The sequence below is a fragment of the Catharus ustulatus genome, chromosome 3, assembly GCF_009819885.2.
Source record: "Catharus ustulatus isolate bCatUst1 chromosome 3, bCatUst1.pri.v2, whole genome shotgun sequence".
NCBI lineage: Eukaryota > Metazoa > Chordata > Aves > Passeriformes > Turdidae > Catharus > Catharus ustulatus.
In genome coordinates, this window is record NC_046223.1 from 82,331,242 (window position 1) to 82,346,426 (window position 15,185).

General features: G+C 40.1%; 1 long non-coding RNA gene and 1 other non-coding gene across 3 annotated transcripts; both read left to right on the top strand.

The window, feature by feature from the left end:
* Positions 1-1,125: 1,125 nt before the first annotated feature.
* LOC116994523 lies at positions 1,126-7,644 on the top strand. Of its 2 annotated transcripts, none has more exons than XR_004417507.1 (7): positions 1,126-1,197; positions 2,882-2,931; positions 3,398-3,467; positions 4,025-4,101; positions 5,252-5,281; positions 5,603-5,655; positions 6,259-7,644. It is a non-coding gene; the product is annotated as an uncharacterized LOC116994523 (long non-coding RNA). The 2 variants fall into 2 exon arrangements; XR_004417508.2 differs by lacking the exon at positions 1,126-1,197 and adding an exon at positions 1,903-2,099.
* Positions 5,999-6,069, top strand: LOC116994843. Its single transcript, XR_004417594.1, has one exon. It is a non-coding gene; the product is annotated as a small nucleolar RNA SNORD50 (small nucleolar RNA).
* Positions 7,645-15,185: the final 7,541 nt, after the last annotated feature.

Consider the following 15,185-nt stretch of genomic DNA (forward strand, 5'->3'; position numbering starts at 1 on the left):
ACCCTATTCATAAACAGCTAGTGAGAACCTCCATACATGAGAATTTAGGACGTGGTTTCACATCGGTTCAAACACCATTTAGGCTGTAGTGTTCCTGCTATGACTTTCACTAACTCTTCCACAGCAACTCAGGATGCAGATTCAGATGGAGACTGAGTCACTTTACAAGGTACAGCTGTACAACTTCCAGTGGCTAAACTCTACACTGCAATGGTGAGGCCACACCTCGAGCTCTCTGTTCAGTTCTGGACTCCCCACTACAAGAAGTACATTGAGGTGCTGGAGTGAGTCCAGAGAAGGGCAACAAAGCTGGTGAAGGGTCTGGAGCACAAGTCCTGTGGTGAGTGATTGAGAGAGTTGGGGGTGTTCAGCCAGGAGAAAAGGAGACTCAGAGGGGACCTTCTCACTCTATAGCTCCCACAAAGAAGAGTGTAGCGAGGCAGGGGTCGGCCTCATCTCCCAGGGAATCAGCAGCAGGACAAGGGGACACAGTCAGTCATAAGCTGCGCCGGGGAGGTTTTAGCTGGATATCAGGAGGCATTTCTTCACAGAAAAGGTGATCAGACGTTGGAATGGGCTGCCCAGGGAGGTGGAGTCACCTGGAGGTGCTTAAGGAGAGACTGGATGTGGCACTCACTGCCATGGTCTGGTTTGGCGGTGGTGCTCGGTCACAGCTTGGATTCGACGATCTCAGGTCTTTTCCAACCTTAATGAGGCCATGACGCTTCGGGAAACATATCCTTTAAGTTTGGGAGGTGGAGCTGCACCAGGTCGGTTCCTGCTCTCCCTTCATAAACTCACATAAAACCGCTTTGCGCTTTACACGTGAAAACTGTAACGCAAAACGTGGCAATAGCGCGGTGTCCGGCAGCAGGACAGCCGCGGTGCCCGGCAGTAGGACTGCGGTACCCGGCAGCAGGAGAGCCGCGGTGCCCGCCCGTCCCCTCCGTGCCGCGGTGCCCCACGCCGTGCCCAGGGAGGAGGGAGCGCGGCCCGCCCCCTCAGCGCCCGCCCCTCCGCGCGCCCCCGCGAGCAAAGCGCGCTCCCGCGCCAGCTCCGCGCCGCGTCTCCGCCGCTCGGGCCGCGCGGCAGGGGGCGTGGCCAGCCTCGTTCCCACCCCACAGCGTACATATAAAGGTGGCGAGCGCGCGGCACGCCCCCTCTTTCCCTGCGGAGCGCCAGCCGTGGTGGTGCGCGGTAAGGCGGCGCGGGATGCGGTGTGTGCCGCTGCCCTAGCGAGGCGGGGAGTGGGGGGTGCATGGCTTTTTCCTTGTGTTTGGACGTTCGGGAGGATCCCCCGCTCTGTCGGTCGCATACTGCTAGGGGCTGGAGCCGGCGGGTGGAGCTCTCACCCTTGGAGCCGTGGGTAGAGCCAGGCGAAAGGCAGCCGTAATCCAGCTGTGAGGCCGCAGCTGCCCGTGCACGATGCCCTGCTGGCAGCCGCGGCGGTGCGAGGGGACTTCAGGGGGACTACGTATCCCAGCATGCCCCGCGGGAGGCTACCTGCCGGAAGCCGCATCCCGAGGCGCGGGGCAGGCTGGGATCGGTAGGCGGCGGTGGCCCGCGTGGCGCTGCCGAGCCCGCGCCATTTTGATCCCCACCCGTCGGGGCCGGGGGTGCTGCCTGTGCTGTGCCCTTGGCTGCGGCTGGGACACCCCCTGGCACGGTGCGACAGCCTTCAGTCTGTGTTACGGCATAAAATGCTGAATAAGGCGGAACCACCTTGTTCATGAGACAGGCTTGGTGCACGTGCTTGTGTTACCTGTGTATCTCGTGGAGGGCTCCTGCCACCGGCATCGTGGCATTTCCCCACAGCAGAAGGCCTGTAAAAATCCTGTGAAATCTACATAGCAATCTAAAAAAGAAAGTCCCACCACATTTAGATGATACTTTATGTAAATCATAAGATTGCATTCTAAGGATGTTTTCTTTATATTTTTAAGACAATAACAGCACAATAGAGATTTATTATAAAAGTAAACCACTACCCTAAAAAACTCACCCTTCGTCCCAAGAAGCCTAATGCGTGCTTAAGGTGCTTTTTTGTCCCCTCCATGAAATGCTGATGTCATTGGACCCATGGTATTTCTAGAAGAATGGTAAATACCATTAAATATATCTAGGATTCCAGGCTCTTACTGCAAGCAAAGATTAGAATGGGTGGATTTACATAGGAAGTTGTCAGGTGCATTCATTGTGTGTTTAATTAACTTGTCTGACAGTCTGAGTCACACATTAGACTACTGAACAGTAAATTTTTGAAACTTAAACCATTAGTAACCCTTGATTATTTGGTTTATTACACTCAGTAAGCATAAAGGTTATTGCACACAAGAAATGGAAGCTTAACTCGAGGTTTTCTATAGCTTTGTTTTTCTGATCTGGAATAAAATATGTGGTGGGTTACCTTTCATGCCTCAATTATTATGTCTATGTAGTACAGAGTGAGATACTTTCAATAAGCACATTCAAGTGATAATGTAATGTCATGCATTTCTTAAACTGCTTGAGTTGGTGGCTTTTGATAATGGCTCCATATAGTGTTAAAACAATTCTCTAAACCAACTTAAATCAGTTCTTAAAAGTGATAAAAACTTTGAGATGATGATTTTTTCTTAAAATGTCTTTGTACTAAGGTTTAACAGTGGATATTTCTACAGTGCTTTTCATATGAGATTTCAAGTGAATGTAACTTTCAACTCCTTTGTTGCTTGAAACTGCATGTCTTGCTGCTTTTCTCCTGCAATTTGTGATTTAGTACTTAAGATGATTCTTGTAAAGTTGTGTTGATGATTATTGCTTCATAATGTATGTGTCTTACTAGCCTGGTAATAGGAATCTGCTGATTTCAAGTTGTAAGGCTGTCCATGTTTGTTTTTAGGTGTGATGGAAAGGAGGTTTTCAGTGATGTCGAGTACGTTGTGCATTCAGGTAACAGCTTTGGAATATTCAATGTTGGTCTAGAAGCAACACTGCATTTCTGGGTTTTTTTGACCAAGTCAGTAAATACTTGCGTTTCATAACTTGGTTTCTGCATTTTTGGTAGTCAAAGTATGGGAAGTGCCGAAGAGTTGTCAGCTTTGTATGGCTGCTGAGTGGGACAAAAAGAAAAAACTACATTGCCTTTTCATCAAAGTGATAAGTAATTATTAGATAATTTTTGGGTTTGGTGCTCTTTGAGCTAAAGTCAGCCTGTAGGTCTGTTCTTAGACTTTTGCTTACAAAATTTCTTTTGTCAGGTACTGTAGACTGTTCCAGAAGATAATTAAATTCTTGTATGAAAATGTCAAGATTTCAGTGATTGTATTTCTGACATAGTAACACAAGAGATTATGCTAGACCACAGGAAGAGATGTTTTCTAGTTTAAAAGATAATTTTGCTTGTTTTTAATTTTAGTACTTCATGGAAGGACTATCACATGTCGAAGAATACTTGGTATACACAAGTGGATTTTCCTGAAAGCCATGTATGTTTTAAATGATCAGTGGGGATAAATTAACAATAAATGGATTCACCAAAGATGCATAGGATTAAATTAGTAATTATGACATTAGCTTTAAAATTGAGGCATCAGTAATTTTGGGCATGTTTTACTTGGTCTAGAACTGTGTGGACTGTGGGGATTGGGAATAGATTTTTGTGTTGGAGGAGGTGATAAAATGACTGTCCTGAAGTGTTTGTACTAAATCTAAAGTTTACCTCAGTGTAGATTTTAATTGTGAATTTGCACTTTATTGGGGATTAAGTATGAAATAGTGTTTAGTCAAAGAAAACAGGACATCTCGATGCTTATTAATAAAAATAAGTAAATGTTCCCATATTTTAATAAGTGTATTCACTTTTTTAAATGTATAGTTTATATCCTCTTTCTTTGAAAGAAAGAACTCCAGGGCTTGTATTCATTTTAATTTGACTCAAATGCTTAAACCAGTTGTTAGAAGAGTAAAATTTGGTTTTTCTTACTGGCTTGTGCTACATTATGCATAAACTTCTTGTAAATTGGGATTTTACTTGAATTTCTAGACTGGCTCGAGCAGTTTCTAGTAATGCGAATGTGACGTGTCCTGAAGAAATTCCTTGCAACAGGAGATAAAACAGAGGTAATATTTATTGGTTCAGCAGCAGACATTTTTTGTTGATTGTACTGAATTCCCTTTTTAGTACATTGCTAGTGAAAGACATAAAGCTTGTTTTGTGGAATGTATGACTGAATGAGTGGTGTTACAGTTCCTGTCACTGATATTTATGAATAATGGTGAGTCGTGCTGAAACAGCCAAACCTGATACATTGATGAGCAACTTCATAAGGCTTTGGCTACTGAGATGAAACCGCTTAGACTTTCAATCATAAATCATCCCAGTTGGTGTTTGCTTAATGCTGTCACTGTGTACAAGTGAGATGCCAGCATGCACCGGGCTTGAATAAGAATGTTGGTGCCCACTCAGACCCACCTCAGGTCTGTGCTGACACAAATACGTACTGTTGCAGGAGCTTATGTCTTAAAGAGCAGAGGGGGAAGTGTTAGACTTGAGGTATTCTGCCTTATGGTAGGTAAATGACAAGTATTAGTCAGGTATGGTCAGGGAGTGTTGCTGGTGTTTGAAAGCTAGTGATGATGTTTGCACTTTGATCCTCTTAGGACAGTTTAGGGCTCACTCAGATGTGAGCATTTAGGAAAAGTCATGTTAATGACAAAGGTAGAATTTGATGGCAAACTGTAGTGAATTCTAAATAAAGCTATTTCACCTCCAGAGATAAGCTGCTTCACAGGGGCTGGTATAATGTTCTTGGAGCAAGCAAAAATGCTCACAAATGCTTACTGTGCTTTAAAAATATTAGCAGTGGTTTATCCGAAAATTTAATTCCCACCTAAGTATCTGAACTTAATATTTTTCAGTGAAATTCACTTTATTTTACTTAAGCTTTGGCATATCCAAAGGCTACTTTTAGTTAAAAAGTTAAAATGTAGAGTGTGAGAACTTCTCATTTTACTGTGTTGCTACACATCTGTAATTTTTTTCTACTCCTTAAGAAAGGTACCTTTAAATACTTCGTTAGCTACCCGTATGTGAAGCTCAAATGTATGAGTGAAACTTTTTGTGCAGCAGTGCTGCCTCTAAAATGCTGTATTGTTTAGACAGGCACTCTTGCAAGTAGAAAGGGGCGTGACTTCCGTGGCTGACCTAGAGAAAAGTTAAAAGTAGCAAACCTTGTTAGTGCTAACTAACCAGTTCATTTTGTCTTTGCAGAGATGTTTGAATGCTGCGTCTGAATAGAAGGTATGAATTCCAATAAATATTTTTTATTCTGATAGGCAGATCACCAGTATCAGATATCCTGATAATCAGGTGTTGTAATTCCCCCCCTCCTATCATAGTTCATACCCAGGTTGAGCAATAGCTGGGCAAGAGAAGCAAAACAAATCTTACTGTGACATGACTACACTTCTGTTTGAAGTTTCACAGAACTTGCAGTGTGCTGATATTAATGCAACACACGTTGAATAATGCAGTTTGGCCTGTATGAGGCTAAATAGATAAAAGTTATATTTTGAGTGATGAAAGAAAACTCCTCTGATGTAATAAATGTCTCTTTTACAGAAAAATGTGGTTTATAGGAAACAAGTAGGAACAAGTACTTTTGGCTTTTTCAGGTATGTAACTGAAAATCTTCTAAACATTTTCTGGATCTAAGGCTAAAGTAACTGTGGTAATGATTCAGAATTTGTGCATTATGATAGTTATGAACGTAATCAATTAATATGGTAAATCATAGTTAGCATTTATAAAACGCTTATTCCCCAAGGTGCAGGGTGAGCTAATAGCTGTGCCTAACCTTGGTTAGCTTTCAAACCTACATGAGAAGTTTTAAATAAGTGTACTTTATTATTGAAATGCAACAAAATGTTGGAGATTGTAATACAAAAAGTAAGCCATCAGAAACCTTACAAAATATTTCCTCCTAGATTTTTTTTTCTTCATGTACTGCTTTTGTCTCATCTGTGATGATCCTATCCCGAACCTGAATTCGTTGTTGAAAAACTTAATACGGATCCGGAATCTGAGACGAGACTAAAATACTTTATTTAAACTTTCAGAAAAGTATTAAACTGTCTTCATGGGTTTAGTTTTTGGTTGGTGTGGATTTTTTTTAAGAATCAGCAATATGTTAATTCAAACCATTGTGTGCTTACTTGCAAATTGAAATTTCTGCCTTGAATGAACTATTTCAATTAGATCTTGTTCTCCTTTTTCAGTGATGAATTGGAACACTGTCAGAACTGCCTGACAAATGTGGATGATGTAACCAGAAAGAAGTGTAATACCTGAAGAGATGTTGTGGCATGGAGTGGGTTGCCATGCTTTTAAAAACCTGCTGAAACAGCTGCAATTTTGTTCAGTAGATGCTGTCTTCAGAAGCTGCATGTAGACCAAAATTACTGTCTCTGCATATTTAAAACTGTCTTTCCAAAACACTTAACTGTCTTCTCTAGGAAGTGTAGCAGTATTAAGGAAAAGAGTGTTGAGCTTCAGTACATAGAAATCCCTTTGGTTATTTACCCTTTTAAAATACCATATGGGTACACAGTCTTGCAGATACTGGAGATTTGTGATAACTCAAGAGTGAAGCTCACCCTGTAAAGACAGGGTGAAAGCAAAGAAAAAGACAATGTCCTAATTAGTATGTACAATGTAGATACAACTTGCATCACTGTATCTAGTGGGGGAATGAGGAGTTTGGGTTGAGGACTGCCACTTCAGCAGAAGATGACTGATACCACAACACTGGAACTGCCCTTTGAGGAGTACAATGGCAGCAGTACTTGCTTGCTGTCTGGGGAAAAGAGATTGGTAGTGGGAATAGAGTTAAATACATTGGAACTTGGGCTTTGAACAGTCACTTGATACGTATTGGTGCTGTAATCACAGTAGCAGCATATTTGCTCTATTCAGCAAACTGTTTTCCATAGAGAATGAAGGATCATAAATTGGTCACCAAGTAAATGTAAAGACAACACATGGTATATATAAGATGAAATTGCCCTTAAAGCATGAATTTCAAGCCTTATTGTCAGGAATTCTTTATACAGGCCGAAACATGAGAATAGCATAATTAAAAAGTCATAGACCTGCTATTACCGAATCATTTTGAAATGGTCCAAAATATAGAAAACGACCCTATAGCTTATGGGGTGTACCTGTTCATCAGTGACAAATCCCATGTAGAATCAAATTTTCTGTCAAAGTAGCGAGAAGTATAAGCATTACCAGGGGACAGGACATAAAGCATTGGAAATGTCAAAAATAACTATCCATCAGGCTACTGAAGTTGGGTTCTAAGGATCCGACTGCATTGGCGCATTGAGCATCTCCTGTGGTTTGCTTATTAAGCAGTAGCCTGCTACTTGGCTAAAGGCTGCTCCTTTTGAGTAAGGAATGGTAAATCAGTCTGTTGAATATCAAGATCTGCAGAAATAAACTCGAAAATAGTTTTATCTTCATTGCTTTCAATATTACTTCTTTACTGTTAACAAATGTTACTGAGAGTGGTGCATATTTTCATGTACCATGTTTTGTACGTGCTTGTGAATAAAGATGAGGATGTTAAAGTCATGGCTGGTGCACACCAGCTGTGGATCACACCACGGTGTTGCTTGCCTGCTTGTACTTCTCAAGAGCTATGGAGGCAATGTGGCTTGTGCTGACTGGTGCAGCATGTGCTGGGCCACATGATGCTTCATGCTATGCTTGAGTGACTCCAGGACAAAAACTACTGACTACTCAAGAAGTGGGAAGGTAAGATTAGTCTCAATCTGCTCGCTGCAGATCTGCAAAAAGCCTGGGTGCTGTTATCATCTAGTGGAACTGCTTGGCTGTTAAGTCCAGAAGTTGTCAGTCCTAGGTAGGTCAGTCTCTTCTGGATATTAAGAGGACGTCAGAGAGCAGAGAGATGGTTTGTAGAACAGCAATATTTGGTAAGTGATCTGTTAAAAGGGATTTATATATTACCTCATTGCAGGGTCAGAAGAGTGGCATGTGTTTCTGAGAATAAAGGTACCATCTTTATCCTTTAGGCCTGATGTTAAAACCTTAAAAGAGAATGCCACATACGTGCAGTAAACTTGGTGAAACTGAGTTTATCTTGTGATGTTGGGGATGAAATAAAAGACTTAAGGTTCAAGGTTGTGGGTGGCACCTCAGGTACCTAAAGTACTTCATGACAGTTTTGTTCTGTGTGTTCTAAAACATTTATTGGGGATGGTGTCAGAGGTAGGATTGGCAGCAGTAGGTAAAGGGTGCCAGAGAATTAAGTTACTGCATATCAGTGTGGTAGAGGCCTGTCTTAGAATATTTAATCATGAAAAAGGTCAGGTTCTCAGCGTATAGAAAAGGTAGATAAGGCTAGTGGTAAGACATAATGAATATTGAGCTGTGGAGCTTTCTCAAGGAATGATCCTCTGCTTCAGAGCTGCTGAAAATTGGTAGCCAATTAAAAAATGTATTAGTAGTATAGGGAATGCATTGCAAAAGTGAACTTATGTTTTAATTATGACGTTCCAGAGGACTTGGTTTATAAGACCAGTTAAAATTATGTAGGAAGGTCATTTTTATAACTAATTGTAAGATGGAAACTAGCTTTCTTTGCCTTGAGGAAGGGGGTTAATATGTTTTCAAACTAGTTGTGGATTTAATTCTGCTGCATTTTCTGTAGTCATGTTTAATACAAGTGAGATGAGATGTAGTTGTGAAGTTACTGTGACATTTGGAACATGTGTCACAGGATTTCTCTGCAAAAGTACTTAATGAAACTTTAGGTTTACAAAACAGATTGTTAGGTTTAAACTTTATGATTGCGCAGCAAACAGTATGAAAGCACTTTGCCACTTTTGTGCTGTAGTCCAGTGAAGTCTTGTACTGACCATCGTTAGTGGCGAGCTATTTTGGGCTGTGGTCCAAGAAATCGGTGATTAAACAAACTGTTCTGGAATGTTGCTATTTACCAGTCTTAGTAACTGGGCAAAACCAGCAGAGAGTAATTTAAAAAATGTTGAGCTTATAAGCAGGAGTACCACCTTGCAACCACATGGAAGATCTGAGTGTAGCACTGCATAAATGCTTTGCTACTATTGAAGTAACAAGGTCCTTATTAAGGTGGGAGGTTTTGTCTTCCTGAAGAACTTGTCTTACTGGTGAAGGCTATGATTTATGATCAAGAGTTGCAAGTGAGTGAAACTAAGCTAGCAGTGGTTATCTTGCCACAGCAGCCACACTGCTATGTGAGTGCCAGTGCTGGTGTGACACCTGCTTAAAGTATCAGATCCTAGTGAATACGAATTTCAGTGTAGGCTGTGCTGTCTGGCTGCCATCCTGCAAAGGAGTGTATCACTGGCTGCAGCTATATTGTGTGCTGGTGTTGGGGTTCCTGCCATCTTTCCTACAGGAAAGCTCTTACCTATATCAATTTGCCATATAAAATTTGGGATATGTGTTCTGCCAGTTAAAAACTAGTGTTGAAATGAAACTGGTTGGTAAAGAAAAATATTCCATAGGACATTCAAATATGGACACAGCAGCCAGGAAATTGTTTGACTTTGCCCAAGGAAAGGCATTATTTATATTGAGTGTTTGGCCCTAACTTTGGTAGCTTCTCTTCACATTCCCTCCTTTTGTCCTAGAGGACAACCTTTGAGCTATCATCTGGAGTATGAATGAATTTAACAGAAAAATGGTAATTTCAGATGAGTGGAGTAGACACGGAGCCTTATATGCTATGTAAATGCATGTCTGATGATTTGTATTCTCTATTTTTTGGTGTTACAACCGGTTTTACAAGCGTTTTTGCTTGTCTGCCCTTGTATTTCCCTCAGAGGATATAAACTGGAAAAGTACAATTAGAATGATGAATTCTGTTTCCTTTCAAGCATCATGTGGTTTTTTAGTTGATAGTCCAGTTGAGCTATCAGGGCTATGAAGACAGTACTTCTCTGCCATTGTCTCAAACTTCCTGCAGGCTCTGGAGGACAAAGTGGTGTTTGATGCTCAGAAGAATGGCTGTATTGAGTGGGACAAAGTCTGCCTCGTTCAGTATTCTGTCTGAGGATGACCAGTATAAGGAACAGGAGAAGTATAGAGAGCCTTTCCAGCAGTTTTCTTGGGAATTGCCTGAGATTTTCATTTGTATTTGAATACTGCTTAGCAATTATGACCTATCTCCATTTAAAAATATTTGAAACGTGAATGATATGTGGGCTGTATAACAGATGAAGTAGTGGGTATGTTAATAAGTGTAGGGAGGGTAGGATTGGGAGGGGGTTGAAGTAAAAGCTTCCCCCCCACCTTTTTAAAGCTGATGTCACTTTTGATTCTTATGTTACTGAAAACAGTGGTAAGTGAAGCTCAGTGAAGGCCTTGGTGCTAGGACAGCCTTGATATTTAACTGAGCTGCGTTGGGGGTGAAAATTTGAAGTACTGTTGTGTGCTCTTACCCCTGAGCTACACCTCAAATTTCTCACCAGACCAATAAACACTATATTTTCCCCTGTAACTGGAGGTCTCCCTAACTGAAGGAGCAGTCTCCCAGCAACAGTGGTACTAGTTTTATAGTGGCAGGTGAAGAATGATTAATGTCTGTCACAAAATGTAATTCAGTCATTTGTGGAAAGAAAGAGATGAATGGACTGTAATAAAAGAAATGCTTAGCCTTACTTTGAAATTCATAAGTTGATTGAAAAGTAAAGGTATTTTTAAATTGTCTCGAGACCATTGAAGAAGAATATACAGCTGTTGTTAAATCTGTGTTTCATCTTACCTTGATAAAATAGGAAATAATTTGCCCTAGGCTTACCTTGGTTTCTTTCAGAGTGAGGAGTATTGCAGATACTAAGGTCCTATGGAAATAATTTGAAACTTAAATTCTTGTGTGTTTTGAGGTTTAAGTCCAGCCAGTAATAAGTACTGCATCCTAGCTGCCCTGGTAGGATGGAGAGGAGAATACCAGGAAAGGTAAAAGCAATGGGTTGAAATAAGAGCAGAATTGAAATTCAACATAATTGTCCCATCAAGGAAGACAACAAAGAAACCCCAAGATAGCAAGTGATGGTACCCAATACAATTGCTGATGACCTGCTAACATGCCCAGCCTGAGTGATGATCCATGCCTCCTGGCCAGTTTCCCCCAGTTTATGTACTGGGCATGACATGCTAGTATAGAATAGCCTCTTGGCTAGTTTGGGTCAGCTGTCCTAGCCTTGCCCCCTCACGGCTCCTTGAGCCCCTCCTCCCTTGCAGAAACTTCTGGTTGTTGCTATGCAGTGCTACCCCAACATCAAACTGTTATCAACTCTATTCTCATACAAATCCAAACCACAGCACTGTACCAGCTACTAAGAAGAAAACTGACTAACCCAACTGAAACCATGATGGTGTATTCGCTCTGTCAAGTAGTTAGGTCATTTTCTGCAGCAGAAAATGCAAGCAAGATTGCTGTCTTTTTCATGCACTCCACCAGAAAAGTACAATATTGAAACATGGTGAGGGGCAGTTCTTAATGTCATTTTGACTTCATAACTAAAACAGTTCAGGGTATGATTATTCATTCCCCAGAGTATATTAGAATAGGCATTTTCTGAAAGTAGTTGGATTATGCAGGTTTCTGATTCTGAAAACTTTATTAAACTGCCTATTTGCTACTTCAAACAGAAAGAGAAGTTTGGTTTGTGGGAATTAGTGCTCCTTCCTCTCTTCCTGTTTCACAGATTATAAACCACACAATATGAAAAGTTTAACGGCAGGAATGTGAGTTATCTCTAAAAAAAAAAAAATCTTGAAATAATAATTTATAATAAACACTATCTCAGTGCTGAGTGTTTCTTCAAAAAATCTGCATGGTAGGGAAGAGTGTCTAGGCTATTGAAAATGTTTCTGAAGTAGTACTCTTACACTTGTCTGAACTGGCTTGTCTTCATTTGCATGTACTTCAACTTAATTTCTCTTGCTAGTTGTTCAGTATAGTTTCTGCTAATTTAACATACAGTTTGTAAGGCTTCTGGAAACCTTTTTTTCATGTAAAGAGATGTTAATATGGTGATCTTCTTGCAGGGGTTGACTAGAAGGTGTTTCACTGTGGTTTTGCTGTGTTTTTAAACGCTATGAGAGGATGACTGGAAATTGAATGAGTGATTTCTCCTGAGAATATTATGTAGTTTCTAGTTTTATAATTGAAAAAGTAACCCTGAGCAATTGTAGCAACTACTTGATATATTTCCTGTAAAAGTGCAGTCCTTTTATGAGCCATGGTGGATATGGGAAAATCTAAAGCTTTTACCTTACAAATATGAACAAATATGATTTGCTAAGAGCTACAGACGTGAAGAGACCTGTGGTGTAAGGATCATTGACTTCCTGATGGCAATCGCCTGACAGCACTTTCAAAGGAAATAGCCACTTAGCTTCAGTTTTTGGTTGAAGAAACTTGACAGTGACAAGGATGGTTCACTATAATGAAGCTCTCTCACCTATCTCTAAGAGAAGAAGAGGAATTGTTGTTCTGAGGTAGTGCTCCTGTCTTTTGGTTTTTATCTGCTCTTTTTTCATGAGGGTTATTTGGGAGTTCTCTACTTGAGATTTTTTCACTAAGGTGAAGTATTGTTGACTATCAACTAGTAAAATATATTTAAAATTACAAAAGAAGTATGCATATTTGGTCTTTCCTGAAGTTACATCTTTTATGGAAAGCTCAAGCTTCCACAGATAATCTGCTCTATCTCCCAGCATAGGATTTCTTACTCTGGGCCATGGTTGTGACCTTGGTGTCCAAAACTTTTATGTTGCACTCAGTTTTGTCCCTGTCCCTTAAAGATACTATTCCTCCTCTTCTATACTAGTCCTGTATTGCTTTCCTTGTAACAGTTACGCATTAAACATCCCAAGAACCAAGGCAAAACCACAAAATTCCATGAGACTACTACATAAGCATTCTGTATTAATCCCAGAAGGGCTGTAAGAATATATGAAACTTCTGTAAAGGTAAAAAAAGGAAAGATCTCTGAAAATCAAATATATAATAATGAAATTGAAATATGTAATGAGTTTTAAAAACAAGACCTTTAATTGATCTGATTTGCTAGCTGTGATTGGCTCCTCAGAAATCAGAGACAGAGCCTGCAAATAAGAGTCACTTATGAGGCAAATTGCAGATCTATCAGCAAGGACAGCTAGCAGGGCTTTAAGTTGTTTCAGAATGGAAGGAAAATACTTCTTTCTCTGCTTCTGTGTTCATACTGAGCTCTCTGCTGGAAAGTTTCAGGCTATAAAGTAAGTGTTAGAAGAAAAAAGTGGAAGGCGAGTATTATTTTAAATAAAAGCCTTTCCTACTCACAATTAATGTAATAGGGCTAAAACTCAACTGTTCTTTGTATAGTATTCTCCAAAAAGCCATAACCATTTTTCAGAAATATCTCAATTCTGCAGAAATAGGCTCTGTTGAACTTGCTCTTCTCTCCTTGACTATTTTGAAGTTTGGCTGGGAAACAGGCACCTCAAATTCATTAAAAAGGCAGAAATTAATGTCTGTGACGATGACAGCCTTTTCTATAGCAGCAGCAAAAAGAACTATCAGCAGAATTGGCATCTGGCCCTGGAAGCAAAATATTCTGAGCTTCTGCTAAAGCTTCCAAAAGAAGCATGATAATGAGGTTTTAGAAAATTCCTGGGCTGTCTTAATTTCATATACAGTCTAATCCTACTGCTCGACTTTGGTGAATAAGATAAATAATACAGAAAATACTGTCTTGGGCAAAGCAACAGTAAGCTATGAAATATTAGTTTTCTGTGGTTCTCTGGGGTAGTCCCCTTTTGCTGGGATTTAACCTTAATAGGAATTTAGTCATTATAGGGGTGCATAGACTCATTGCTTGCTAAGAAATCTGACTAGCAGCTGGGGTGTCAGAGGTTCAGAGGGAAAGCTGATGTGTTACCAGCGTTATTATCATAAGCCTCAGGGTGGAAGAAACCATTTGTGTCACCTTGGCTGAGCTATAGAAAGCAGGTGAATTTCTAAGCTGGGAATGTCTCATCTTTGGTGTTCTTTGTGTTGTTTTTTTGTTTTGGTTTAGGTTGGGGGTTTTTGTGCATAGCTTACAAAAGTTTCTACTTTGATAGCCCTCCCTTCTTAATTCTGGTTCTAATTTTTTTCCATTGTGCCTGAGACTGGAAGAGTTTGAAATATTTTCAGACTGAAAAAGATTCTTCTGTGCTTTCCTCACTGCCTCCTCACTGCCTCCTTTGGCTGTAGCAGGTCTGTATCAATACTGTTGATCTGAAATTTGCTAACAGTTTTCATGCATTACTTTACTAATCAGGACAGATCTTTGAATAGATACTTAAAGGGATTAAAATAAAAGCTGGCACTAAATTACAAACCTTTGCCTTTTAGTGTACATAAGATTGTCTCTTGGGTAAGAATAATTTTATAATTTTTCTTGTGAGACACATAAGATATTGCTGTGGATGTGGCAGTAAAATCTAAAAATGCCTGACCTGGAAGGTTTGAAAGAATTTAGAAACTTTTGCAGTTAACTGTCATCAGTGATTTTAACTATTTTTATGGGCATGCTCACTCAGCTATCTGTATTGATTCTGCTGTAACTAAGAATTGATTCATTGGCAGTAAAAATGCATATTCTCACACAGCTGCATTGACTTCTCTTGCTGCTCAGTATGTGCCTCCAAACACTGCTCTCTGTTGGTACATAACTCCAGCTGGAAAACACAAGAGCTATTAGAAGTGTTTTAGTTAATTTAAATGTGGTGTCAATAAACAAGTTCACAGATTTATCAGCCAGGTATTCACCTAGTCACAAACTTTTTTTTTAAGTTGACCTTAATAGATATAAGTTGTCAAAATGAAACTTCCCTGTAAATGTTCTTGCTGCTATTTTAAGATCTAAACTTTGGAAAAGTAAAAGCGACCTTTTATGTTTTTACAAGATCAAAGCTAACTGAAAAACTTTTTAAAAAACAGATTAAAAGCATAATATTCTTTATCTGTCCCCTGCAGATCTCAGAATAGCAATTTATTTTTTCTAGTTACCACTTGCCATGTAATATTAAAACTTAGCTTCTCTGAAGATCTAAACTTGTGCTTCTAGCAGCACAATACAGCTACATTAGTTGTACCATATTA